The sequence below is a fragment of the Rattus norvegicus genome, chromosome 13 (genome assembly GCF_036323735.1).
Source record: "Rattus norvegicus strain BN/NHsdMcwi chromosome 13, GRCr8, whole genome shotgun sequence".
NCBI lineage: Eukaryota > Metazoa > Chordata > Mammalia > Rodentia > Muridae > Rattus > Rattus norvegicus.
In genome coordinates this window covers 101,352,075-101,379,814 of record NC_086031.1, presented here as the reverse complement: position 1 = coordinate 101,379,814, position 27,740 = coordinate 101,352,075, and the positions used below count along the sequence as shown (strand labels likewise).

General features: G+C 43.3%; 1 protein-coding gene across 12 annotated transcripts in view; it reads right to left on the bottom strand.

Moving 5' to 3' along the window:
- The window catches only part of Gpatch2 (G patch domain containing 2), a 140,697-nt gene that overhangs the window by 77,295 nt on the left and 35,662 nt on the right, over window positions 1–27,740 (bottom strand). The window contains exon 6 of one of the 12 annotated variants that reach the window (XM_008769846.4): window positions 1–27,740. This exon is cut by the window's left edge and continues 15,181 nt beyond it; it is cut by the window's right edge and continues 18,158 nt beyond it. The exons of the other annotated variants lie outside the window; for them this stretch is intronic. The gene's annotated coding sequence lies outside the window, so the exon portion shown is untranslated. 12 annotated transcript variants of the gene reach the window in all.

Sequence of the window (27,740 nt, the reverse complement as noted above, 5' to 3'; positions counted from 1 at the left end):
TCTGACCAAGACACAGGGGTGTACAAACAGGCATCTTAAAAATCTTGTGACTGTGGGAATGCTGACTAGATTCTAGGGTTATTGAATGAGTTGATTTACACCTTCTTTTTTTTTTTCCAAGCAAGCTTACATTTCCAAATATGTATCAAAATCCCAGAGTACTGTTTTGAATTTTTTGACTGAGAAGTTTACATGTTTGAGGCTGTATGGAAAAACCTCAGTTTAAGAACTAGAAGGCTGAGCCAATGTCTAGAATTTATGCACCCAGAGCCTGTCTCCATTCCCTGTGAAATGTATAACTTTCTCCTTCCTTTCTGAGGCCAGCTACTGCCATGAATCATAGTTTATTCATTCTCTGTTTGCTTTTTATTTTTTTAGCACAGTTGTACATAAAAAAAACATTGTTGATTAACCGAATTAAAAATGTGCCGATCTTTAAGTGTGAACAACTGGAATTATACTGCACGTGTTACTCTACGTCTTTTCTCCTTCCAATATTACAGCTTGAGATTCATCAAGGTGATGCGTGAGACTGCAGGGTTTTGTTCGCTTTTGTTTTGGCTTTTCCCCCCTTACATTTTACAGCATTTCAATGAATGAATTCTCCTGCTAATTCACTTATGTGGCATCTGACATTATGTGGTTAGATCTTTCTGTACAAATTTCCTAACACAAGTTGCTTCAGGAATGTTCCTGTGGGCCATGGTGCATGCATGAGGTCTGTGCTCAGTGGCTGTGTGACTGATTCTGCAACGGACACATTAGACACTTCCAGATTCTGCTGCTTCTCTCTGGGTAACAATGTATTCCTTCTACTTTAGGTTTTGGCAATCTGGTGGGCAAGACATGGGTGTTTCACTGTGATTTCAACTTCGGTTCCCCATTTCCAACCAAGACAAACATATTTCACATGATTAGGCCACCATACTGTCTCATTTGTGAAACGTCTGATATTGTCCTTACATCTACCTAAACGGTGTTTACTCTTATGTTTCTCCCAGACAGGCTTAGTGTGCATGTATGTGTTCCTTCCTTCACTATGCACAGTAATCCTAATGTGGTTCAATCCACCAAGCTCTTCCTTCATGTTTAAATGTCTTTCCGTCTTGTCTAAGAATGCTGTCTGCATTTGTAGTTACCTAAAATGTCCGCTCTCCACTGCTGCAGCTTTGTCTTTCTGTTAATGTGTTCATACACTTGGCGTCAGCTCTTCCGTGCGCTCTGCAGCAGGGACAGCGATGTTACTCCCCTCATGTGGATAACTGATTGCTCCTTCACCTTTCATTAAAAAGCACATCCTTTACTACCTGAGTAATACCACCTTCTCGTATGTCAGACGCACTATCCGAGTGCTCTGATCTGGAGCTTACGCTTTTTGTTTATCTTTCTATGCCTGAGCCAGGTCATCAATTGAAAAACCTTTTAATATATTTTGAAATCCTAAAAATTTCACTGTATGATATTCCATATCATATACCATAAAATAAGGAGAAATAAGCTATATTATTACTTAATAAGTTAATACGCTGAAGGTCCTAATGTTTCTGAATTGTAATCTACATCTTAAAGTTTGCAAGTTGTTTGTTTTTCTAACCACTGACTCCCTAAAGCATTTTCATGTTATCTCATCAATTCACATTTAACACGACACTAATTATTTGTAATGTTTTATATTATTGAAGAAGAATAAGATTTGTGTCACATGCCCATACAGAAAATGGTAAAAAGGCAATTCATGAAAGACTGGTTGCTCAACATTGAACAAATCATTATCTTTCTCATTACCTCATGTGTTCAGTTAATGCTAACGGCTGTCTTGGAGGATGTATATTAAAGACAATATACTCATTAGCACCTTACTTATCATATAGTGTGGACTAAAGAATATCTTCACTGAAGTCACAGGAATTTTACAATCACATCAAGAGGCAATGGAATAAATATCAAATTAGTCAACACCATAATCAAGTATCCCACACATCAAACTGGCCATGTACAAGTCAGGGCCTTACAAGTTCATCCAGCCTATCATCTTCCATTGTGTTTGTTTTTAAAGACAGGTTCTCACTATGTAGCTATGGTTGGCCCTGAAATTACTTTGTAGGAAGGTGGCAGAGAACTCACAGACATACATCTGTCTCTGCTTCTCAAGTGCTGGGAGAGTTATTCTATTATCCACTTTGTATGAATTTATTTACTCAATAAACAACTCTCATTGCCTACATCATAGTCTGACAAACATATATGCTGGCCAAGGGGCTGCCAGGGCAGAAGGATTGACAGGTGGTTGGGTAAAAGCACGGAACAGCATAATCTCAAGGGACCTCAGGCTGAAGAGAGAGAGAGAGAGAGAGAGAGAGAGAGAGAGAGAGAGAGAGAGAGAGAGAGAGGGAGGGAGGGAGGGAGGGGGAGGAGGTGGAGGAGGTGGAGAAAGAAGAGGAGAAGAGAGGGAGGAGGAGGGGGAGGGGGAGAGGGAGGGGGAAGGGGGGAGGGGGAGGGAGAGGAGGGGAAGGGGGAGGGGAGGGGAGGGGAGGAAGGACCATCAGCTTCAGTGCAGCTGTGGGGAAACCAGACTGTGCTTGCTCAGGACTGACAACATGAGAGCAGAGTTTGAGAGATTAAAGTCCTAAAGAGCTCTACCCTGAGTCATCTGTCCTCATCAGACCTGAGTGAGCTGCAATGTTTTCTTGCCTTCCTCCTCCTCTCTTTTCACCCAGTTTTCAATGTCCTTTGTTAGAGCCCCGCAGTGCTGACGTCTGAGGCAGAGAACTGTCTCCTACAGGAACATGGTGTGGGCACCCCGGCATGCTCAGCCAGAACAGCTAGCAATGACTATCTGTGTCCTGTGCTGGAGAAATTTCTAGGGGTAAGAACCACTAATCACCCTGAGTATGATTTTCCTCGAGTATTTATCAGTAAACATTTTCACTTTCACTTTTTGCTAAGACAGCTCTATTTTTAAGATCTTTAAAACTGGCATTGCCTATGGTAAGGACATTTTCACAACACAGAGGAAAGAAAGCTTAGTAAGTCTAACCTTCCCTTGAACAAGACAGGAAATGTGATAAAATGAAGCTCTGGGAATTAAAGCATCGAATGAACTGTCCTTTATCCTCATCCTGTAAGAGGGGCAGGAGGTGCAAGGGAGAGCATGAAGCTCAGACACTACTGGGCAGGGATGGAGAGGCTCATGGTGGTCTTCCTTCTGCAATCGAACCACACTCCCTACTGGGCAGTGCCGTGCTCTGAAGCACGGGAAACGCTCCTCTGGGAATGATTCTAGTTCAAGCTTATTTAACAAGTATGTTAGAATTTTGATATTTCTTTAATCAGTTACATTGGTGTCTAACACAAGTAGACAAAAATCTGTTCTTTATATGAAGCTCCTGGGTACAGGCAATGTGTAGCTGCCTTTGTGCTCCAGGAATCTGGCTTAACTCTAGCAAGTCCAACTGACCGAACGAGTGTCCAGAGCTTGGGAAGGAGATGCACTGCCTAGAAGACAGTCCTGAAGGGGCACAGCCTAGTAGAAGACAGTCCTGAAGGGGCACAGACTAGAAGACAGTCCTGAAGGGGCACAGCCTAGTAGAAGACAGTCCTGAAGGGGCACAGCCTAGTAGAAGACAGTCCTGAAGGGGCACAGCCTAGTAGAAGACAGTCCTGAAGGAGCTCAGCCTATCCTGCAGCCACAGTAGAAAGAGCACCCTAAGTGCATAAGCACATTCACACTGAGCTGGAAACAGCAACTCACGGGCACAGCCCAGGAGCTTGCAACCTCTGAAGTCTTCTTACACACATCCTGCTCAGAACATAAGTGCATGAATGGCTGTGCCAGGCTGGATGCTGGCTCACTTAACCAGTCTCTGGCACATTCTGCTGGGCCTGAGGCACCTCAAGGAGACAAAGTCTTCATGGAGCACAGCTGGAGCACTTCTGTCTGGGACAAAGGGAATGACCCTGCTGTTAAGGGTAGGAATGAAAATAAGGGAGCACAGAGCCAACTTGAGGGAACTGAGACACCCACAGCAAGCGCGGCTGTGCCTTACTACTCAGCTAAGGGAGTCAGGCTGCTCTGCTTTGCCCATCAACACAGTGAGATGGAGACATCTGATGCACACACACCATGACCAGTGTCGCTGCTTAGCAGAGCAATCCTGAGGATGTATGTTCTGAGCCCTCTGCACTTGACGCTCCTCTGGTTGGCAAGAGAAGCCTGGCAGCCCAGACCCTCGTCGCAAAGGGCACCAATGCACTTGTTACTGAGGAAACGCTCAGGAAAGGCCAGGCATCTCCGCTGCTATTCCAGCCCACGAGGAAATTTACAAAAGTGTAAAGGGGCTGAGGCTGAGACATGAAGCTCTGTGACAGGCCATGTGCTGGGAAGTACAAAGCCCTTGGTCCCATCCTTAGTCTGCAAAACAATCAAAACCAGGAACAGTACATAGAACACGGTGCTGTGCTTCCTTTACTGAGGTGGCCTTTTGTTGCTCCTGCAGTGGGGGTTCCTGCCTTGGGAGAACTACCTAGCCACAGCATTTGTACTGCAGGCTAACCTGTGTCACACGCCACAGAACCTCTCTCTCTGGTCGCTGTCCTTCCAACTCAGACCTCCACAGGAAGGAAGCCTTCCTGCTAAGCCTGTTAGAAATCTAGTGTTGGAGCCTCTGTAGAACTACATTCAGCCAAGAGCTTGGCCAACAGAATGCTCATTTCCTTGCAGGCATGCGGACACTCTGCGCCCTCCCCTTGGAGGGAGCTGTGTCCGGCTTCTCTTCAGAACACCAGAAACCACAGAATAGCCCCACTTCTCAGCACTCACCTCTTGGGACATTTAGTAGAAAAGTTTGCTGTCTCCCTTCTCCCAGAAGGCACCAAAGTTAATGAGAGGGTACTAGAGACAGACACCGAACTCTACAAGACACTGCTGTGAGGAAGGGAAGATCGGCAGTAGTCTTAGCCCCGGCAGCTAAATGTCAACAGGACTAACATCAATAGAGTGTTATTTCCACACTACTTCAACTGAAGACATTTTATTTCCAACCTCTGAAAAGTTGTAATCTTTCAGACACTAAAAAGCAAAAGACAAGTAACTTTTGACTGGACAACAATATAATTTTCTTACAAAAGTGTGTTTCTTTACCTGTATGGTATACAGATGTCAGAAGACTGGAGAAGGTTTGTGGAAGAAGGACCGTTTATCCAAGATAATTTACCAACAGAAGAGGTCCTGTGAATTACGCAGGATTTTTAGAAGTTTCTTTAATATCTTCCTTATGTCTGATCAAAGTCCTCACTTTAAAAGGGAGCAGCATTCTTTGCAAACTGAGCAAAAGGCCCGGATGATGGCCACATCTAATCGGCTGCCACCTTGCAGCTCAATTAGCCCTCATGTAAAAACGAGGCATGTAAGGAGAAATGAGGTTTTGACATTATCTCTGCCAGCAAGATAATTACACAGCCTTCATTTAACAGTAGGGCAACACTACTGTAGCAACAAATTAACTCAGCTCCATTTGCAATTCATGGTGTGTTTTCTCATTTAACACCATTTGTCTTTCCCCAAGTGAATGTTTCCATTAGTTTTCTGCAGCACAGCAAACACTCAGTGTGACTCCACACATTACATCACTGAGTCAATCTTAACTCCAAGCAACAGAGAAAGCAAAATCAAAGTCTGCCACAATGGCCTGTGTCACTGTTTTTCATTCTAGCCACAAGTTTTCTCCAGTGTACGGCCACACTAGAATAAGCTAACATATCTTAATGCAGCAACCACAGACGTGAAATTCACATCTGTGCCATCATTCTGGGAGAGTCTTGTCTTTGCAGAAGGAAAACTCAAGAAAGCATACGCAGGAAGTTATAGCTTATGCAGTGTTGTAAATGGAGTGTGCCAATAGCCCACGGAAGGAGAAAGGCGGCTGCAAGGACCTTTAAGAAATTAGGCTACAAAGATGTGTCTGTGACCTTATTATCTTGGATAGGTTTTACACTCAGAACTTTCTCTTGGCTCAGATTTACAAGCTGCTCTCCTCCCTCAACGCTAGGGAAGCCTGGGAAGGGTTCAGAAGGGAGAAATGTACTGCTACAAATGAACGTAGAGGTGTTTCTGAATGCTGGTAGGACGTGCTTGAAAATAGAAGTGAGTACTCTGTAAGAAACTTACGGACATTTTCAAAGACAAAGTAAAATGTTTATCATTTCCAGGAGTTCCGGGTTTTATTCCAATAATGATTAGTAGTGGGAGACGTGGACAATGCACGCTTGTGTCACTCTGACTGGGGAGGACCAGTACACACGTGCAGATTTCACAGCCCAAGGCCACACTGTTGATCCAACGCCGTAACAGCAGGTCATTCTCACAGCACATTGGTTTTCTCTCCTCTTCCTTCTAAACATTAAGATAACACGACGACATCCCCATATTTGCAGGTGGAGAAAGTTCTAGTGACTATATTTAAGGCTCAAAAAGCAATAAACAAAACAACATGCGATGCCTTTCTTTGTGCTCTGACCTGTGTGATTCTAAACAAAAGAAAATTAAACAAACAGTACCTGGCTAGCTCTTCCCAAAGCACCATGAGTAGAACCTTTCTTAACACAAGAGATTGGCTTCATTCACTCTCGGTTCAGCTAATTGAACAGTAGGGGAAAAAAAGATAATCAGTAAAGCTAAAACCATGTTTTATATGAGTTTCCATGCCACGGTCTTAAGCATGGACGTCCTGACAGCACAGGGAGGCCTGAGCCTTCCTAAGGTGGTCTGCACTTTCCTAAGGAGGTGGAGCTCCTGTCACTATTGTAGCTGCTCTTAGCTGAGGTCGGTACACACAGACGGCAGCTGGGACGTTTTCCTCTTTCTTACACACAGTCCACAGACACCGATACTTGGGCAAACGTTATGAATAACATATGAAAGCACTCCATGGATGCAGTTGTTCTCTATAGGGAAGTTTAACCCATCCATCCAAATAATAAAGAAGTGCACACTCTACCGCTTATACTCCTTCCTTTATTATTTTCTTAGTCTTAAGAACTTTGAAAATGACCAAGAAAAGCAACCATCCAAAAGCAACATTAAATTGATGCGTGAAGAATGATTATGAACGTTATGATAAACAATGTTGACTCAGACACTGGGATTCCATGTTTGTACATAGCGCCACAGTGCACCAGGTACTACGGACAGTGCAAGAGTTTTACTCCTAATAAAACACAATTTCCTCTAATGCCATTAAAACAATTGTTTCTATTGGAAACCTGTGGCTGGAAGATTAGGCTTTTAGATTCACAGTAATACAGCTATTTTCAGGGAAACCATTAAATACTAAAAGGGTTTTATTGCTATGAATGTACAGCTATAAAACTGAGCACCACTCAGCAACACAGGTGTTACTGCCCCCGCGTGTTTACGGACCCAGCTCTTTCTTCTACAATCCGTGATCAGTATCATCAATGCTCTGTTATCCATGATAAAGCTTCACGCCACCGAAGCTGTGAGCTGCGGCGTAAGAGGTGCACGCACCATATCCAAGCTGGATCTCCCCATAAATTATTTTCCCTTACATTCAATTTATGAACGTGCCCAATTAAGGCAGGAACAATGTCTACATACAGTGCTGAACTTGTCTGATGTTACATGTATTCAGACACTGATGATTAACTTATAACAGCCATTGGCTTTGAATATCTGATATCTACAGTCTTCACTAAAGTGATTCTACTGAGGTAACATATGTAAGTGAGTAATTACATGCATGTGTTATGTTTCTTGGGAGGAAAGACCTTCAGGTCACAAAGATGTTCACCAAACTATTATTTACAGCAGTATAAAAATGAGTCTTTAGGATAAGGAATATTTTATAGCTATGTGATAGTATCATGCAGCCATTAAAATATATGATGAACGTATGTGATGTTACCTCAAGATGCAGAACACACTGTGGTCATGGTGTGCACTCCTTTATGCAAACACTGACTTGTGTCTGCTGAGCATCGACTAGTGCTTGCCATTATGGGCACACAGATGTGAACGAACACTGTCGATTCCCTGCGCGATACCTACTTTCTAGGGAGAAAAGGTATGTGATGCCACAAGTACACATGGAGGGAGGGAGGGAGGGAGGGAGGGAGGGAGGGAGGGAGGGATCGAAAGCAAAGCAAAGAAGGAAAAGTTTTAGAGTTGGCAAACACCTCTAGTCGGCAAGGGAGAGAGTTCCAGTGTCCTCAAAGAAAGAGAATCACAGTGGAGGGAGAGCTACTGGCCCAGGCTGCTGCTACTGGGGAGAGGACAGAGCAGCACAGTCCACACAGAGGAGCAGTAGTATTGGGCCATGTCTTGTAAGCTGGCGGAGGACTCCCTCTGTTCCGCACTGCTGAGCTGGAGAGATGTGACTAATATTTTGACCTGGCCTCTCCAATGCTGATGTGGAAACGCACGGTAAAGAGCAAAGGCAAAGGTTCAACAAAAGGAGACGGACGCTGTTAGGACAGGAGGGAAAGCTGAAGGTAACTGGATGACTCTGACGCAAGAGACGTGACAATGAGATGTATCAATGCTGCAAACTACTATGCAATAGGGGGATGAGGAGGAAGCTAAAGTTTCTATCACACACAGAAGAGTCACTCAGTCACATGCAGAAGAGCACTGCTAGTTACTGTAAATGGGAAAACGTCCAAGGGGGATAGACGGTGGTCAAGATTTAACACATGAGTGGTCCAGATGACAAACAGGAGCAGTGCCACAACCTGGAACCCATATGCTCAATAAGGTGACGTGTTTCATCAGCTAACTATGTTAGAAGCAGTCATCTGAAAGGAGATACGTCACTCTATTCAAAACCAAATAAAGCAATGGATGCTTTTATTTGGTAAGCAAGGAAGATAATAACCATTGTTCTCTGGCTGATATTTTGATGATGGATCAAATAAGCCCACGTTTCAAAGAGCACGTGAGTAGACATGAGCTCCAGAAGAGGCCAACAATGAAAGGCGAGCACTAGCACTCAGGAGCACTCCAAAGATAGTGGGGAGCACAGCTCAAGCAGGCTGCCGAACAGGGTCCAACTGCACACCAGAGTCATCTAGTCATTCTGAACAATGTTTAAAACTAGAAAATGAATAGAAAAGACTTGTTATTGGGTACACTATTTAGTCTGTCAGCTTCAATTTCATCAGTAAACGTTTGGTCATACTTGCTTGGAGAAGGTATTTTGTTCAGTAAGGTAACAGATATACTACACGCATTGCAGCAGGACCCCAGCGCCTTCCTCTTCCTGCTGTGAATGACTTCCACTGCACTGTAAAGTCTGTCTCCAGGACAAGGAAGAAGAGTCCATCCATACTATTCAAACCTGCTCAAGTCCCTGACAGAAGGGCTCTGACTGTTCAAATATCATTCAGGAAGTGTGTTGAGCAACTGCCCACAAAGTCAAGACTGTGCATTCTCTTAAAGGAGGGACCTTAGGAGAGGAGTTCCTTAGAGGGGCTAAAATGGGTTAATAATGAGTAAGTTCTCAAAGGAAATGACATTCATTCTCAGCAAGGAGGCTGCTTTTACCTGGAGGCAGGATGCTTCCAACCACCAAGATGGCTCTGTCTGTAGCCACCACAGCATCTGTGCTGGGCCACAGCTTGAGTCAGGAGGTAGACAGAATTAAGCACATGCAGGTAGGAATCTGTAAAGGAGTCCTCTTGTCAGCATGATTTCCAGGCCACTTCAAGCCCAGACATTTATTTTTTAAGCCATCAGAACAAGCAACTATACCACTGCACTTCTCTGATCCCATCAAACCACACTGGAGGACAGAAAACTTAGGATGAAAGCCAGTGTTCATTAGAAAGGAACAGATCTCAGCAGTTCATGAATTCACCATGCACGCATCTCTAGAAAAAAAAGGAAAAACTTCTATTTGACCCAAGTTTAATAAATTACTGGCTTTAGTGTTACAAACTCAAACAATGTTCAACTAACTACAAAATGCTAAGCCTTTTCACTTACCCCCAAACTGACATGACATAGACTGCTTTGTAGTGATCAATGAGAGGAAAATATCCCAACATGCTTTACTGCTGGGCAGTCCATTTGAAGCATTAACAAACATTAAGAAAAGATAGCCGGAAAGGTGTGGAACTTGGAAATGTTTGTAAAATAACTGGAAAGAAATGAGGCTCTCGACAGTAAGAGATGCTTGGGAAAGGCCCCATCCACCTGAGAGAGGAAGGCATCCCTGCCCTTCATTTACACCCTTTGGTCATCATGTGATGTGTGAACAGAGGCTTAGTCAGAGCAGCTTCCAAACAGCTAGAAAATCCAAGCTTACCTTGGGTCTACTAACACATGTGCCACCCCAGGAGGCTGTGACTAGACTAACTTATAGTGAAGTGATATAGTTTATAGATTCCAAGTCACTGAAGTGAACAAACAAAGGCAAAGCCTGACACACTAAGTGTGGTCACAAGACGAGTGTGTTGTCAAGCTGGGCAGAGTGGCCTGGCTTGTGAGTCTAATATACTGGGCAGGGTAGGACAAGTACCAGACTTTGTCTAAAACAAACAAACAACAAGGTAAGTACTCGACAACTCCAGAATACACGTGTATATTCCTACCTGCCCCTGTGACTCCAGAATATACGTATGTATTCCTACCTGCCCCTGTGACTCCAGAATATACACATATATTCCTACCTGCCCCTGTGACTCCAGAATATACGTATGTATTCCTACCTGCCCCTGTGACTCCAGAATATACACATATATTCCTACCTGCCCCTGTGACTCCAGAATATACGTATATATTCCTGCCTGCCCCTGTGACTCCAGAATATACGTATGTATTCCTACCTGCCCCTGTGACTCCAGAATATACACATATATTCCTACCTGCCCGTGACTCCAGAATATACGTATGTATTCCTACCTGCCCCCGTGACTCCAGAATATACACATATATTCCTACCTGCCCCTGTGACTCCAGAATATACGTATATATTCCTGCCTGCCCCTGTGACTCCAGAATATACGTATGTATTCCTACCTGCCCCTGTGACTCGAGAATATACGTATGTATTCCTACCTGCCCCTGTGACTCCAGAATATACGTATGTATTCCTACCTGCCCCTGTGACTCCAGAATATACGTATATATTCCTACCTGCCCCTGTGACTCCAGAATATACATATTTATTCCTACCTGCCCCTGTGACTCCAGAATATACGTATATATTCCTACCTGCCCCTTGTGACTCCAGAATATACGTATATATTCCTACCTGCCCCTGTGACTCCAGAATACACATATTTATTCCTACCTGCCCCTGTGACTCCAGAATATACATATTTATTCCTACCTGCCCCTTGTGACTCCAGAATATACATATATATTCCTACCTGCCCCTTGTGACTCCAGAATATACGTATATATTCCTACCTGCCCTTTGTGACTCCAGAATATACATATATATTCCTACCTGCCCCTTGTGACTCCAGAATATACGTATATATTCTTACCTGCCCTTTGTGACTCCAGAATATATGTATTTATTCCTACCTGCCCCTTGTGAGTCCAGAGTATACGTATTTATTCCTACCTGCCCCTGTGACTCCAGAATATACACATATATTCCTGACTGCCCCCGTGACTCCAGAATATACGTATGTATTCCTACCTGCCCCTTGTGACTCCAGAATATACACATATATTCCTGCCTGCTCCTGTGAGTCCGTGAGCACTCAGCTTTATGGCACACACAGTAAGAGATGATACCCTAATCTATACAACAGCCTCACTGATGAAACAATCTTAGCAAGGACTAACACTATTTGCCCAAAGCCCCAAGATGAACAAGTTAGGAACCAGCACTCTAATTCTTCTGTTTTCTTGTGTACGTTTCCCAGTCTGGCTATACACTAGGTTTTAAAGTGTTGGTTTCATTATGGGTATATACACTATGGGTATTTGTGTGTCTGTCTCCATGTGGTGAGTGCAGGCAGTCTCAGAGGCCAGAGGTGCTGGGATATCCTGGAGCTCGAGTTACGGGCAGCTCTGAATTGCGCACTTCGGCTCTTAGGAGCTGAACCTGGGTCTTTCCAAGAACAGAATACACTCTTAACCTGAGCCATTTCTCCAGCCCCAGCAAATCTCTGTGTAATACACACCACTGTCTGGGCTACATCCTTGTGATGCTCTCATCTATTAAGTCTGAGAGGCCAGATACTGAGACTAATATATATGACGCTGTGAACAACTAGTCACATAAACGGCCACATATTTTAGAGGGGACGACAATTCTGAGCAAAGCAAGTGTTAATAATAAAACTTAAGTAGAAACCTTACAAATTGAGAACACATCTTCATAAAAAAAATTTCAAAGGTAACTTTTGTATCTACTTAAGAAATGTTAAAACATGATGGATACCTCGGGATACAAAACATTCACTATCGTTCCCAGGTCATTTATCTAAAATATGCTTTCTAAACAGATACAACGACACTTTGTAAAGTCAAATGCTGTAAGAGCCTGCTTGTCTTCTGCACAAGTGGCAGACCTGTTATCACTCTCATCGTATTGGAAGCTTATCCGAGAGATGCCCTCACTGTCCCCTCCAACAGTTCTTTGTGCACTCAGAATTCACCCCACTATCACGCTGTTTCTCTGGATTAAGCAATGTGAGACATTTGAAGAGGTCTTTGTTGTTCAAAAATGGGCAAAGTTGCATTAAAAGCATTAAAATAATTGTGGTCACTTGGAAGAAAAAAAAATCAGCAAAACACAGTGCCAGCATTTTATGTCAGCTATTCAGCGCAAAGGACTAGCACAATTTTCAACTCTTTAATTAAAGAGACAGTCTGTAAAGTTGGGAAGAAATGTTAAGTTGAATGTCATCCCCTTTCTCTTAGAATGAATGACCTCTGATAAGTATCTGAACCATTAAACACAGACACAAAAATGTTATTTTTAAAAATTCAACAAACATGAACTCTGGAGTGATCCAGTGGGGAGGGGGGATGCTATTTTCTAAATTTAATTAAGCAGAAAGAGAGAAAGCTGACAAGAGATGAGTTGCTTACATAAACTTTGAAGTAAAACATTGAGAAAAAGGAATGTTATTTATGTTACCAGAGCCCAAGGTGACGGTTTATGTTTTGAACTTCTTGTTAGTTATGGCCATAGCACAAATCTGTCTTTTGTCTTATAATTCTCAGTGTCAAAACTGCTAGATGTCCTTCTCACAGCTAACATAACCTGGCTACTAATTATGCCACAAACTGCATTCAAATAGTAATACTCAAATAACAAAATGGAGAGAAAGCTCAATTAATGGCTTAGGTAAATATATTTACTGAATTATTTTGAACAGAACACAGGAATTGTTTACTTTGCGCAAACAGCACAGAAAAGACAATTTTTCAAAAGCAAGTAACTGCATAATCTAAACACATACAGGCACCAGTGGGACTAGCGTCAGGCTATGACAAATGCAGATTATTCTAGACATGCCCATCACTGGATACCATTTCCAGCAGGAATTCAATCTGAGCAAATGAGCTCATACCGGACACGTACCAGGCACGCTCAGCGTCCTTTGCAGAGTAGAGGAGCCCCTAAACCATGTCTTCCTTACACTGTCCAGTACTCGGCTGCAGTGCAGGATTCTCTCAATGGTCTCCATTTCCCCAGGCCCAGCCCAGCCTATGACCCAGATGCTGCCATGGAGATTCTGATAGAAACCAACAAGGCCATAAGTGCTTCAGGGACTGCCTGAAGCTGACAGAGATGACTAGAACCCCTAGAGCTCCTCTAGGTTATGTCAAGAGGTGTCCTTCTGCTCCCACAACACACTCAGAAACTCTGCTCAGTACTGAATGGTTTCTCTAACTGCAGGCAGCAGGGCCACCCTTTACCTATGTGAGGAGAAACAGCCGCAGGTCTAAGCAAAGAGGGGACGGAAGCAACATTTCTGAGTATCCATGATGTACTTCTCGTGTGTTACAGTCACTCGGCTCCTCCATAAACTTCCCAAGCAACACTACTATTCTCCTGGCGAATGTCACCACAACAGTCCAAAGTCACTGTGGTCTGGGTCCTTTCCTCCTTAGTATGCTTGCCCAGGAAACCACAAAGGTGGGAAAGCTCAAGATCAAATTCAGGGGCTGGAGAAATATAAAAATCAATCTCACATCCACACTACTGCCTACAATAAGGTAAGAGATTACTTTAACTCTTTGATCCCTAAGAAACTCAAACATGAGTTTGGAAAATGTCAGTTAGTTTCTTCCTAGACACAGGGCACCGTCTGGTGCCTGAACAACTAGTCACACAAATCCACATGTTTTAGAGGGCATGACGATTCTGAGGAAACCTGAGCAAATCGAGAATTAATGTATTGTTTTATAAATAAATGGTAAAGGGAATTTTTGCATGTATTTAAACAATGTTAAAGCACATCTGTGACACCCTGAGATAAAGAGTTCAGAGGGCAGGAAGGCAGCAGTTTGAGGCTATGGTTGCTCTGTACTGGCCACATCCGCAGGTTTAGAGCAGAACAACCAAGGGCTCCCAGAAGAGGAAGGACAGCAGACAGGCGAATGTCCTGGCCGAGGCAAATGTCTGACCTTTTGTAAGGCTGAGGTTCAACTGCGACTGGGCAGATGGTTTGCTGTTCAGACAACTGTCAGGCAAAGTATTATTTTATTTTGTTTTGTACTTGGCCCTGAAAAAGGTTGTAATTCTTACTTCTCACAACTACATAATAAAAGCATGAAACGACATCAAATATGCTCTTGCTGTGAGCGCACTCAGTCATTATCTTGAGAGAAAATCAACTGGATTTATACTATTAAAAAAAAACAGTTTCACTCTGAGACATGCAGAAATGGGTGATTTTATTTGCCTAAAATAAAGATTTGGATTTATTGGTCAAAATTCCAGGTGGCTCAGATTTAAAACACAAGTGATGGAAAAGAGCAGTGCATCATAGCTCAAGATTGCTGACTGGCTCTTCCTCGGCTTCCAGTTTGATGGCTTTGGCCTTCTACACAAGTGAGGAGGCAGCAGAAACTATCAGTCTGGTAACCCGGCCGGTGTGCCCGGGTGTGCAGTCTGCACACGTGCAGGGCCATGAGTGCAGCAAACACACAGAGCTGCGCTGCACAGGTCTGCGCAGACTTCAGCATCATGAGAAAGACTTAGGACAGACTACAAAGTGTAAAACTGTACACGACAATTAGCATGCCTCTGTCTACGTCCCCGAGGAAGTCCAAGGGCTCACAGCTTCCTCTGTCTTCTAACCCCGAGTTCTGCCCTCAGTTCCCATTCATTTCAAAACCTTGATTAAAAGAAAAAAAAATGTAAATCTGATAGACCAAAGTCGCCATTACCTATTTGTGTCTGCCACAGGGTGAGTGCAGTTATACCCACCTACCTGCAAGTGGCACAGCTCACAGGCGGACCAATCAGTGATGAGAGAGACAATGAACCATGTGAGGGGCACGGTGCATATGTCAACACACACACACAGTTACACAGTCACGTCTACATCCATGTATTAATACCGGGCCTGCTTTAGCTTGCATTTTTATTCCCCCAAGCAAAGCAATTTAATCATTTGAAAGTTCATTGGCCATTATGAACTCATTTTTTATTATGAAGACATATCACAGAATGCAAATTGGAGCACTCATGACAAACTGGTGGGCAATTCTCCTATGGTTAAGCTCCAACTTAAAGTCAAAGGACACTTTCCTAGAACTTCAAACAATTAAATCATGTTTCACTACTGCAAACTATGTAACATGAAATCTGATTGCAGGAAGAAAATGGTAAAGGATTTCCAAGTCTTGTTCAGTCTATATAACGTGACAACAGAAACATGTATCCCAGCACACAGATGAGATGCCCAGATTTTTATATATTCCATTCACTGCAGGGTAGCCGGTCACATAATTCACATGCAGAACTATCCCCTTTGAACTAAATGAATTCCGTTATAATAGAGAGCTGGGCCTGGAAAATACTGCTTACAGCCGCACATCCAAGTGAGAAGGAAGCTAAGTCTGAATTAAGATGTCGGCTGTGAGCTTTCCAATAGGACCTTGACATGACTGTTGACCTGCTCCTGACATGACCGCACCAGTACGGATTTGGAATTCTATTAGTATTACCAGAGGAAAAAAGTCAAGGAGTCATCAAGAAAACAAATCTATATCTTCTACTCCATCAGCCAATTACTGCTGGTAGAGTGGAGTTAGGTGGTATTGATGTGTGCAGGGAGCGGGATTAAGCAGATGACCGAAGACACAGCAGCCCTGGCGCTCAGACCTGTGTTTTTAACAGTTTCGGTTTTGCTGCACAAAGTTTTGTAAAAATTCTGATACAGGAACCTGAAAGGCATGCCAATATTATGCCTAGGAAAATAAAAATTTTACCTGCTCACTGAATAATAAACATATAAATTCATTTAAGAACATTATTTTATGTAAGTGCATATTTAATTGCTTAACAAAGAGTTACTAGAAATCTATACCCGTCTATAAATACAGGACCATAAGAAATATTACTGAGGTTAAAGCTTTTTATTTATTTTCAATTTACAATCATACTTCAAGCTAGAAAAGTTATCAACTGCATTTCCAAGACAGGATCTTTCCTTAGGAAGCAAGGACAGCACAACTCCAGTAACTAAAAGTCCCAAGAGTCCTGTGTTAGAGGCGCACGCACGGCCATGCTACAGCCTTCGTTTCTGCACCCTGGAGACACAGCCCCCAACCCAGATTCCAGTCTATGCTTCAAGGCCGGGGAGTACTAAACCTAAGTCTTTACCGCCAGCTTGCAGAGCTGGGCAGAAGGCCATGTTAGAGGCAAGTGCTAAGGCTAAGTGAGCAGGCGTGTGTAAAATCTTGGCATAATATCCAGTAGCAGATTATAAAGTGTTTATTAATTTAGATTATAAACTGTTAGCTGTGCTTCTGCTGAAATGAGTTACTTTGTTCAAAATCAAAGTTGAGTTTTGTTGCATAGGGACTGAAATTCCTGAAGGGCTAATTGATCAAAATCAAGGAGCCCATGCTATCCTGTTTACTGGCGCTAGAGTACTATTTACAGAAACTGGGTTTATATCACAGTGCGATTCTCCTCGGTGTGCCGGAGAATGAAAAGCACTAGGAAGAACTGGTTTACAGTGGGGTGATTGTCAGGCTACAGTGCAAACACCACTTTAAGGGGAAGCATCCCCTCCTCTTAGGATCACTTTCCAAATCCCTAGTCCACGCTTCTGTTTCTCCATTTATGCCTCTCCCTTCTTCTATCAGCATTTTACAGACCTATAGAGTCTCCCTGGTGGAAGACCATCCCTGCCATTTCTTTACCACACATCGCACACATATATTAAATGTTTATCTTCCAAAGTCAATGGTGGATTAATGGCACATCATGAATATGAGCATGTCCACACAGCATGTGTTGAAATGATGATCCAGTGAATGTATGAAGGACCTTGAGGAGCATCGCCTGGAGAGCCAGGGTGTCAGCTTCTGTCATCCCACTGCGGAGTGGGTGGCCCTCTCACCCACACTAAGCACCTGGTAACAACATTCTTCCCTAGTCCAACTACATGTTGCCACACCTATAAAATCCAACATAAACTGTCTATTCACATGTCTACTTCAGAATCATGACTGCATTATGTCAGTGTTTTAACTTTCATGAAAGAATTTAACATTTCCAATGAACTGACAGGGACTACTATGCTATTATTTTTAAGTGTAATTTCTCTAAATTAAAAAAATACATATAAAGAAAAAATACTCCTATGAACCAATTAAAATCCAAATAATAGTATATTTTATAAAGATGTAAAATTATGTTTACCTACATTCTTTATTAAAGAGATGTCCAGAAATGCATCAAGGTTTCCAGAAACAATTTATCCACAAAACTTCTAAGAGGCATGGGAAGAGTTATTAGATTAGAGCACTGTCTTTAAAATAAATTCTGACCAACACTAAGAAAGCTGCCCAAAGCCAGACAAGAAGAAACCGCTAGAAATCTAATACACTCCGCTCGCCCTGCCACATCTTTTTGAACTTATTGGAAAATTCACTTGACTTAATATTGACACAGAGATGTGCAAATCAATACATTCAGAATGAAAGATATATTTTAATTTAAAAATGTTCAAACTGCAGCAGTAAATCTATGCACTTAGCGCACACAAATCATCCAGAGTTTAAATGCCGCTCTCCACCACGGGCTGAGCGGCACCTGAAGGTGAACCCAGCCGTGGAAACCTGAGCATTCGAATGCTACTTCACAGCCATTTCTAAGACAGTCTTTCTAAAATTTACCGAGATAAACTTACAAACAGCAGAGAAACTGAGTGTCGTGGAGAAACTGTCAAGCCCTGCAACCAGGGCACCACCTACCTGCTGCTGCCAGAACGTCTTTGCTCTGTAGCTGCGACTGTGGTGGTCTTCCCAGGTAAACTGAGGAGAATGGGAGCAGCCCCTGCTCTGAGTGACACAAGAACAAGCGAGGCAGCAGCCTTGCTTGGCGACTACATTGAGGTGTTCTTAGACATATTAGATTGAGGTGCTCTTAGACATAACATATTAGATTGAGGTGCTCTTAGACATAACTTATTAGATTGAGGTGTTCTTAGACACAACGTATTAGATTGAGGTGTTCTTAGACACAACGTATAAGGCAGACTTTGAAGGTTTACTACAAAAACCTAACTCCTGGTTTTTTGCCATAATAATTTTAGTCCTATTGATATACAGTATTATGAACATAAAGACACACATTTCCAGGACACAATATCTGTAAATAACCATGGGTTTCACCCTGCGATGTATCAGAATTTAACTTTTTCTATTTCCTGTAATAAATGGCTTACTGATACCCAAGTTTGACTTACTAAATCGTGTCGCTAACATAAACGATCAGTACTCTTCTTACTCACTAAATCCTATCGCTAACACAAACGATCAGTACTCTTCTTACTCACTAAATCGTGTCGCTAACACAAACGATCAGTAGTCTTCCTATTCAGCCAGTTCCACACATTTGTCTTTCGAATGACATTATCCAAGGGCTGGGACACTAAAACCAACAGCATCTCTACCCTCATTATTAGCAAACCCGCCTCTCAAGTCTTAACTTTATAGAATAGGGAGATGCTTTGCTTCAAAAAATGGTTAAGAACCTAAGTGAGAACCAATTCCCTCAAGGCAACAGCGAGGTCGGCCCCAGTTATTTCTCTCCATGGGCAGTAGGCAGCTTCTTTGGGAAATCCCCTCCCCTTACTCTGGGCTCCTCCCTCAGCTCCTCCCTCGGCTCCACCCTCTCACACCGTGCTACTTGTTGCGCCATCAGCGTCCTCTGGAAGCTCGGGACAAGTGCGGCCTTTCTACCCCTCCCAAGACTTAAGAGGTCAGAGCTGAGATTTCTCAGGATCTGTCACTAACAACCCTATCATCTGCAGAGACAGAGTTTGAGAGACACTACCTTGCACAGGGCGTCTCTTCCCTCTAACTTCAGTGTTTACACACTAGCCCTAGATTAACAAAGCTTTCCAGTGCTATGAAAACCAAAGACCACAAAGCCTTCCTTGGACAGGTAAGCCAAGTATATAAAATTAACATGCAGCAGAAGCTCCTGGTTTATAGAAACTCAGATAGGTAATGAGGTAGGCACTTAAAACGAGAGTCTGTATCACATGAAATCTCAGGCACATAAATAAGGACCAAGTTTCCGCAGGACTGCACGTCTCTTGCCACCTCCAGGAGATACACGAGAGAGGGTATATTCCTGAAACTGCTGCATATGCATACATGTACATGCCAAACATGGAGAGCTTCCCAGGAGGAAGCTTTAAAGTGCAACTTTTACTAGTTTACTAGACATTTGCTCAGCTTAAGGTCGAGTTGGGACAATTCCCTTTACCATGTGTCTTGCTTAGTCCTCTTCCTTTCTGTTCAAAAACCCATGTCCCAAAGAAGTAAGGTCAAGCAAGTAAATGCATTCTCTGGGACAGCTCTAAGGGAAACATAGAGGGGGAGCAGCTCAGGTATTAGTGGGTGTGCTTGGCACTGCACAGATCAGATGTAGTCCTGGCACTCTGGATATGGACACAGGAGGAGAAGTTCAAGGTCATCTCCAGCTGTATGAAAGTCAAGGGCAGCCTGCGGTGGAGGGTCTCAGCTTAAACAACAACAACAATATCCAGAAAGAGAATCCTGAACTAGGCTGGCATCATGACCTGAGCCTTTACTGTCCACTGTGCCTGCTCCTCTACTCCTCTTCTCTTTGTCACTCTGGTCCTGGTCCACTCCCCACTGCCCTTTTTCTGTTACAGAAAAGAGAAAATTGCAGTGTTACTTGAATAACGCTTGATACTCTTTAAAGGATGGTATTCTCAAAACCATACAATGGTTATAAATAACTTACAGTTCTCTAGTATTTTTAAGTTTTCTACCAAATATTTTATGAACCATTTTCATTATCAGTAGTTCAAGTCAACACAATCCCATAATACCAAATATTTTTGATAACAACAGTGATTATAAAGAGGAGCTCTCAGCATTTTTTGTACATATGGAAAATGTGTTTAGATGTTTAAAATAACACCAGAATGTACAGAAAGATAAATATAACCAGGAAATCATCCCAAATGATGGCATAAAAGGTGAAAGCACACCCTTGACCTTAAAAGAAGAGGTGTTCATTCTCAACATCCGTGACAAGGCTGTGCTGATGTCCACATACGCTCTAATCCACAACACTGTGCAGAAGACAATGGGTTAAACTGTTGCTTGTGAAGGAACACAAGGTGGTAGGTGGACCAAGAAGCCTGAGTCCAGCGGCCAGTAAGCAGCCACCAGCGTGTGAGGGGCTCAGTGACTGAGTCAGAGTCAGACAGCTTTCCATGTCTCACTGCAGCGAACTTCTCAACAGAAAGGCACTACTGTAGGTAGGGCTCCTGCTCTGACAAGCAAGGGAGGCACACCATTCATTACAAGATAGCATAGGTGACCAGGAAATCATTCATTAGACATTTTAAGGCTCCTACATATTCCACGGGATAAACTAGAAACGATTAAACCAGACTATTAGCTTTCCTTACAGGATAACTACACCAGTAACTCTTCTTAATAATCAGAATAGACTAAATAACACTTTGGACCAAAAAGAAAAAAGAAAAATGAAAAAAGAAAAGAAGGAAAGAAAAAAATCAAGTAATTACAATACTGAACTGAATAATGCAGCTCAGAAAAATCAACGAAATGGAAACTAGGAGAAAGGGGGATTGGAGGGCTGAGGTCTGGGGTCTGAGGGCTTAGGTCTGGGGGCTGAGGGCTGAGGGCTGGGGGGCTGGGGGCTGGAGGCTAAGGGCTGAGGTCTGGGGTCTGAGGGCTGAGGTCTGGGGTCTGGGGGCTGCGGTCTGGGGTCTGAGGGCTGAGGGCTTAGGTCTGGGGGCTGAGGGCTGGGGTCTGAGGGCTGAGGGCTTAGGTCTGGGGGCTGAGGGCTGGGGTCTGAGGGCTGAGGTCTGGAGGCTGAGGTCTGGGGTCTGAGGGCTGAGGGCTAAGGGCTGGTTCTGGGTTAAGCACATGACTGGTTCTTGCAAAGCAGCAGAGGTCAGTTCCTAAGCACCCACCTTGAGCTGCTCACCACATCTCTAACTCTAGTTCAAAGGGATCCAACACCCTCTTCCGGCCTCCAAGGGCACCTGCACCTGCATGCAAATGTCCACCCAGAGACACACAAATACACAGAACTAGAAATAATTTTAAAAATTTATTTTTTAAATGCAGAGCAAACTTTCATGTCTTCTCCACAGGTCTCAAACAACTGATTCAATTACCAGGTTTTCAAATGAGAAATGGGAAAGGAAATTAGCACTGCTGAAAAGGAGGGCGGTGAGAATGATAATGCTTTGTAAGGGAGGATGAACCATGAACCTTAATGGTCATTATAAAGAAGCCCATGAAGGCAGCGTAATGAATTAGTGAAAACCTGACACAGGTGTATGACAGGAGAGTTCTTCAAATTCAACACACAGTGCTTGTGACACACAGACACTTAAAACAGAACCACAGGGAGGAAGCAAATGCAAGAACACAGAATCCAAGGAAGGTCGGCAGCATTCATAGAAATGTGATGGCAACAGACCCGATAAAATAAAGACTAAAACTAACAAGCCAGGCTCGTGGGAGGCACGGCGGTCAAGAGCACTGCTCTGGCAAAGAACCCGAGTTCAGTTCAACACCACATCAGTCAGCTCACGTGATGTCAGCTGCAAGGGATCCCATCAATACTTCTGGGGGCAACTGCACTCACATGCACTCAGACAGACGTACAGACAGACAGACATACCTACAGATACGACATTCAGATAGACACATACAATTAAAAGTATTAAAAATAAATGTTTGATATTATAAAACTTTTAGCATAATACAGCTCATCAGGTGGAGGTGCTTTGCTGCTAAGCCTGATGAGTCCAGTTTGATCCCTGGCACTTGTGGAGGAAGGAAACCCCATGATCTGCCACACACACACACACACACACACACACACACACACACACACTTACACACACTTGCCAGGGCATGTGTGTACCCACACCCATAAACACAAAAAACAAATGTAACTTTAAGACAAACAAACCAATACATTTCACATTGTCAAGAAACTCAGCATGCTTTATTTAACACGTTCTTCAACGTCACTCACTTGGCATGCTTTCAGACCAAGGGGCCTTGCACTGAGACGTCTCCTGCATTCTGCTTTAGTACACTGACTGGACAAGGGGAATGGAGTGTCGTGACAGGAACGTTTTAACTGTCATAGGTGGGAAAGTACAGACATTTAGTTCTGTAATAGGAAATGCATATTCACCCCAAACAATGTATTACTGAATTGATATAAAGGTATAGGCTGAGGCAAAGCTCGGACTCACACAGCACTGTCGGCCTCTGGGAAGTTACCTCTAGGACTTCACTAAAAGGGGTTGAACTTTTCTTGTAGGCTGGACAGGAAGCCTACAGGCCAGTTCTTTCTTAAAATGAATATGACTGTATATGTCTGATAATATTCATACATTCTTAAATCCTGTAAGTTATATGCACATATATATATATACAGATAAATACAAACATACACTTATACACACTATAGTTTGCTTTTTTAAATATAGAAACATGTTTAGAAGAAACTCATTTTGACCTGCATCAGTGGTACTTTAAGGAAGGAGAGGAGGGTTGGAATACTTTGGACCCACAATCAATTTATCTCAGATATGGTCAAGAGCAGAATCAGGACAAAAGACCTAAATTCCCTGTCTACAAACATATTAACAGCATTTCCCAAAATATGAGTTCCAAAACCTATTTCAAAGCAAGCAAAGAGGAAAGAATTTTTCCCTTCCAGGAAATACTAAAAATCATTATTTCTCTTGATAAATCTTGTTTGAATGCATCAGAGAACTGCAGATGTGCATAAATTGCCTCATGAGGCATTCCCTGTACAAATTTGGCTGCAGAACACTCCTTCCATTCTCTCATATAAAATAAGGCTTTTAGAAATGCAAAATTAAACCCAAAACTATAGAGACCAAAGTGTAAAGAAATACACTAAACAAGTGGAGCCCTTTGAAAGGCAAGGGACAAAGGGAAACCCACACAAATGCCAGTGCTACAAGTGCACGGGAGCTGCTAGCTCAACCACGATTCAGAAAGCTGCCGTTAAGGAAACTGGAAGAACAGCATGGTGACAGGAGGCAGATGCTAGAATTTTAGTCAGGCTGTAGGTAGGGTGTGAGAGTAAGCAACTAGAGGAAGACAGAGGAGAGCTGGGTCAGGAAGGTGTGCTTTTCACCAGCAGTGCAGAGGGCTTCACCAGGATGACTTGTGCACACAGGGGAAGCTTTGTTGAGACCGAGCCTCTGTAATAACCTTGGCTGCACTGGGACTCACTATTTAGACCCTGCTAGGCTTGAACTAACTGAGATCTGCTAGACTCTGCTTGCCGAGTGATAGGATTAAATATATGGGACTGTATTTTCCTACATCGCTTACCAAAAATTATAATCAAAGACCTGGAACCTAATCTTTTTCAAAGTATTCACTGGCTATAATAAACAATTCAGGACAAAGAATATATTTAGTTTGTTTCTGAATCCACAGTCTTCCCTGTGTCTGCTCTTTACAGTAGAAATAAGACAGCGTGGTGACATATTTAACACAGAATCAAAGGTGGGCAGCTAGGATGAGCAAGTCCTTTGATTCTTTTTCTGTGACAATAAATCACCAACACTTGTCCAGGCAGACCAGACTACATGTCAAGTCATGTAACCAGGTACTTCCTCAAGGAAATCACCTCGGCAATCCCCACCACCTACCTCCACTGACATCCACCCAATGCCTTCAATCAGCCCACGTTTGTTACAGGTTTCTTTCCTGACACAATCATCCTGGAACCTCAAAGTAACACGTATGTGAGGATGCACCATTTCTTACGTTAGCCAGAAATTAAAACCTTTTATTTTCAGTTGTCTTTGAGTTAAGTACTAGAGTTACAAATGGATAGCTCAGGTTTTCCACAAAGAAAGACCTACACACAAGTTTGAATTAATGTTCTTAAGAACCCCACGTTAATTCTGTGACAATATGTTGGGTTCTATCATGGTTAGCTATCACCGTCAACTTCACTTCATCACCTCAAAGTCTCTAAGAGAATTGTCTAGACTAGCGGGGACTGTGGGTATGTCTAACAGAGGACTGTCAGGACATTAGCTGAGGAGAGAAGAGCTGCCCACTATGGGTGGTACCATTCCCTGGGTTTTAGGGTTTTAGGCTGTTTAAGAGTGGTAGAAACAAGGTGAGTGTCGCCATGCATGCATTCAACTGTTCCTCTGCTTCTGCCTGAGGCCGCGTGTCTCACACTCTTGCCTCTGCAACCTCTCTGTAATGATGAACCAACCATACCCTAGCACGCTGAGCTAAGATGAACTCTTTCTCCCTGAAGCAGCTTCTATCACTGTGTTTTTCACAACAAAAGCTAGGACAAGTTCCGTAATGTGTAACGTACTGTTTTAGACACCAAGAAGAGAGGTGGACAAGTCAGAAAGGAGTCCCTTCCCCTTCTAAGACATTTGAATCCCAGCGCTTAGTCAGAGCAGATAGAGAGGGGGTCGCTGCACAGAACAGTAAGTGTAGGTCATAGGAAGGGCACACAGCAAGACGGGGAGAGACAGAACAAAGTCCTCTGCCTCAGGCTGCAAGCTGCAACTCAAAGGCAGTTGCTAGATCCCACAGTCCTGCTCTTTCTCCTCAGCAGCACTGTTTCATAAAGTACTGTTCAGAAAGACAGCCGGCCAAAAGCACAGCGGAAATGACCTCGGTGATAGCTCCCCAAAGCACAATACATTTATGTGTCTGCCAGAGCACAACTTGTGTGAGCTGTCAGGTCTGTGTCCCAAATGGCTATGAAATCAACGTCTTCACTCGAGTTCAATGATGACTTTCATTTTAAATATGGTAAGAAACAACAACAAAAAGTTCTATTTACATAAAGTTTATTGACTTTCAAGAAGAGCGGTGTGTGCCTGATAGGAGCAGTGTGTGTGCCTAGGATCGCAGCACTCGGGAGTTCAGTGTCTTGCAGCTAAGTTCTGGCTCCATGAGATCCTCGCTGAGAGAAGGTGATGGTGGGAATGTCAGAGCAAGTCAAATCTGCAGGATACTCTTGTGGGACTAACCAGAGAACGCTGAGCTGTGAGAATGGGAAATGGTGACCAGCAGAGATCTCTTACCAGAACTGGCCTGGCAGTACCTTCCAACTGCCTGTCTTTCCTCCAAAGCTGTGGAGGGCTGAGCTGTGCTCCCCACCAGGGTTTAAAAACCCATGTAACTGAGATGTTATTATCTCTCAGTGAGATGAACATACACTGAGAGCCACGGGTCCTCAGAAACCAGCAAGTTCCACACCATGACTTGTATGTATGGCGCCCTGAACATGTGAAAGCAGATGTAAAGAAGGGAATCCTGTGCCCTTTGTTCCCAGAAAGGCAGAAGAGCTGTCACCTCTCCAGAGACTGGAGTTCAAAGTGTGGTGTCAAGACCTAGGAAACTTCTTATCAAAAAGAAACGAACAGGAAACCAAAACAAGCAAGAGAACGTTAGTATCCACAGTGGAGAACGCTAGTATCCACAACGTAGGAAAAAAGGAAACTGAACAGAGCCAAGAGGAAGGTACAGTAGAGAAAACCCAGACAAACTCTACAAAGGATCAAGCTGAAGCCCTGCTGAGTGTTATGGCAGCACATTCTGAGCAGCCCAGGGACATGGACAGGAAACACAGTCAACCAAGACAGAGAGTAGTGAGAGAACTTACAATTTTGGCAGCAAAAACAGCCTTAACCGCAAAGAACCCACAGCAGTTGTACTGACAGCCAACAGCCGGACAGCAACGTGACACTGCAGGAAATATCAGGAACCTGCTCTGTTCCATGGCAACTTTCGAGCTTTTGAATTTTTTAACTAGAAAAGTGATGTCACCATTGAAAAGAATTAAGTTTATTTTTTCTTTTTTTATTTATGAAGCACTATGTTCAAATTTTAACTGAACTAATCCAATTTGTTGCAGAGTCCGTGAAAGAATCCAAATCATATTATTATTACCCTTCAGAATGCACTCGACACAGGAACCCCTCTTATAGCTGCTTTCCCACACTCAGGGTCGTCACACATTCAGGCATTGCACCAAACAGGTGAAATAAATTAAAACTCCCTAAAAGAACATTCTCCACAGGTAAACCTTAATAGTGGAAGGTCAACTGACGTCAATGGGCAATCCTCACCCTCTTCCCTGACTGGGGTAACAATTTAATGGGAAGAATACAGTATTTTACTCTAAGCATACAAATCTAGCAATAAGTAATTTAAACACAATGAAAATGAAATCAATGATGTGACAAGTAATTATTTGTTTGCATGAATTCAACTGAAAGCCATGACAAACACATCTCTGAGATACTTAGCAGGAAGTAAGAGAGAGCTTTCCACGTGGACCAATTATGGGAAACAAAGCTGTTTTGTATTCTTGGTTGATACTAGTTACAGTTTTTCTGGTATGACATATATGAACTCACACACTAAATCAGTACAAGCCTTCCAGAATGGCCATCTGCCCTTAACATCCCTAGTCTTTTGATGTGCTAGTACCTCCCCTTCTACCTAGTGTCTCATGTCACCACCCCATCTAGAAAGCCACACACCCTGTGCCTACTTGAAGCCACCCACCACCCCACACAAGTGCTTTCCTGTTGAAAGTGGCCATCTCTTTAGTAAAGCTGCTCATAAGCTCGACCTCCTAAAACAAGCAGTCCTGCAGATGGCTTTTCTCCTGTTAGAGGTAAACAGCCGGGCTGTGAGCTGAAGCTCGGGGTAGAGCGCTGGCCTTGGACATGCAAGGCTCTGAGTTTGATACCCAGAACTAAAACAAACTCAACCAATCTCCCTATGGGGAAATGGACAGAACTGGAGAAGATAATGGTTAGCAACAGAAGAAACAAGACTCAGAGGCAAATACTGCATATTTTCTCTCATATGTGAATTCAGGTTAAAAATAACTAAGACAGGAAAGCAGACGGGGAGCTCCTGAGGAAACTCCTAGGGCGGGAAGGGTGGAGCAAGAGAAGGTAGGGAACAGGTGGACATGAGCAGAGGAGTGTCAGAGTGA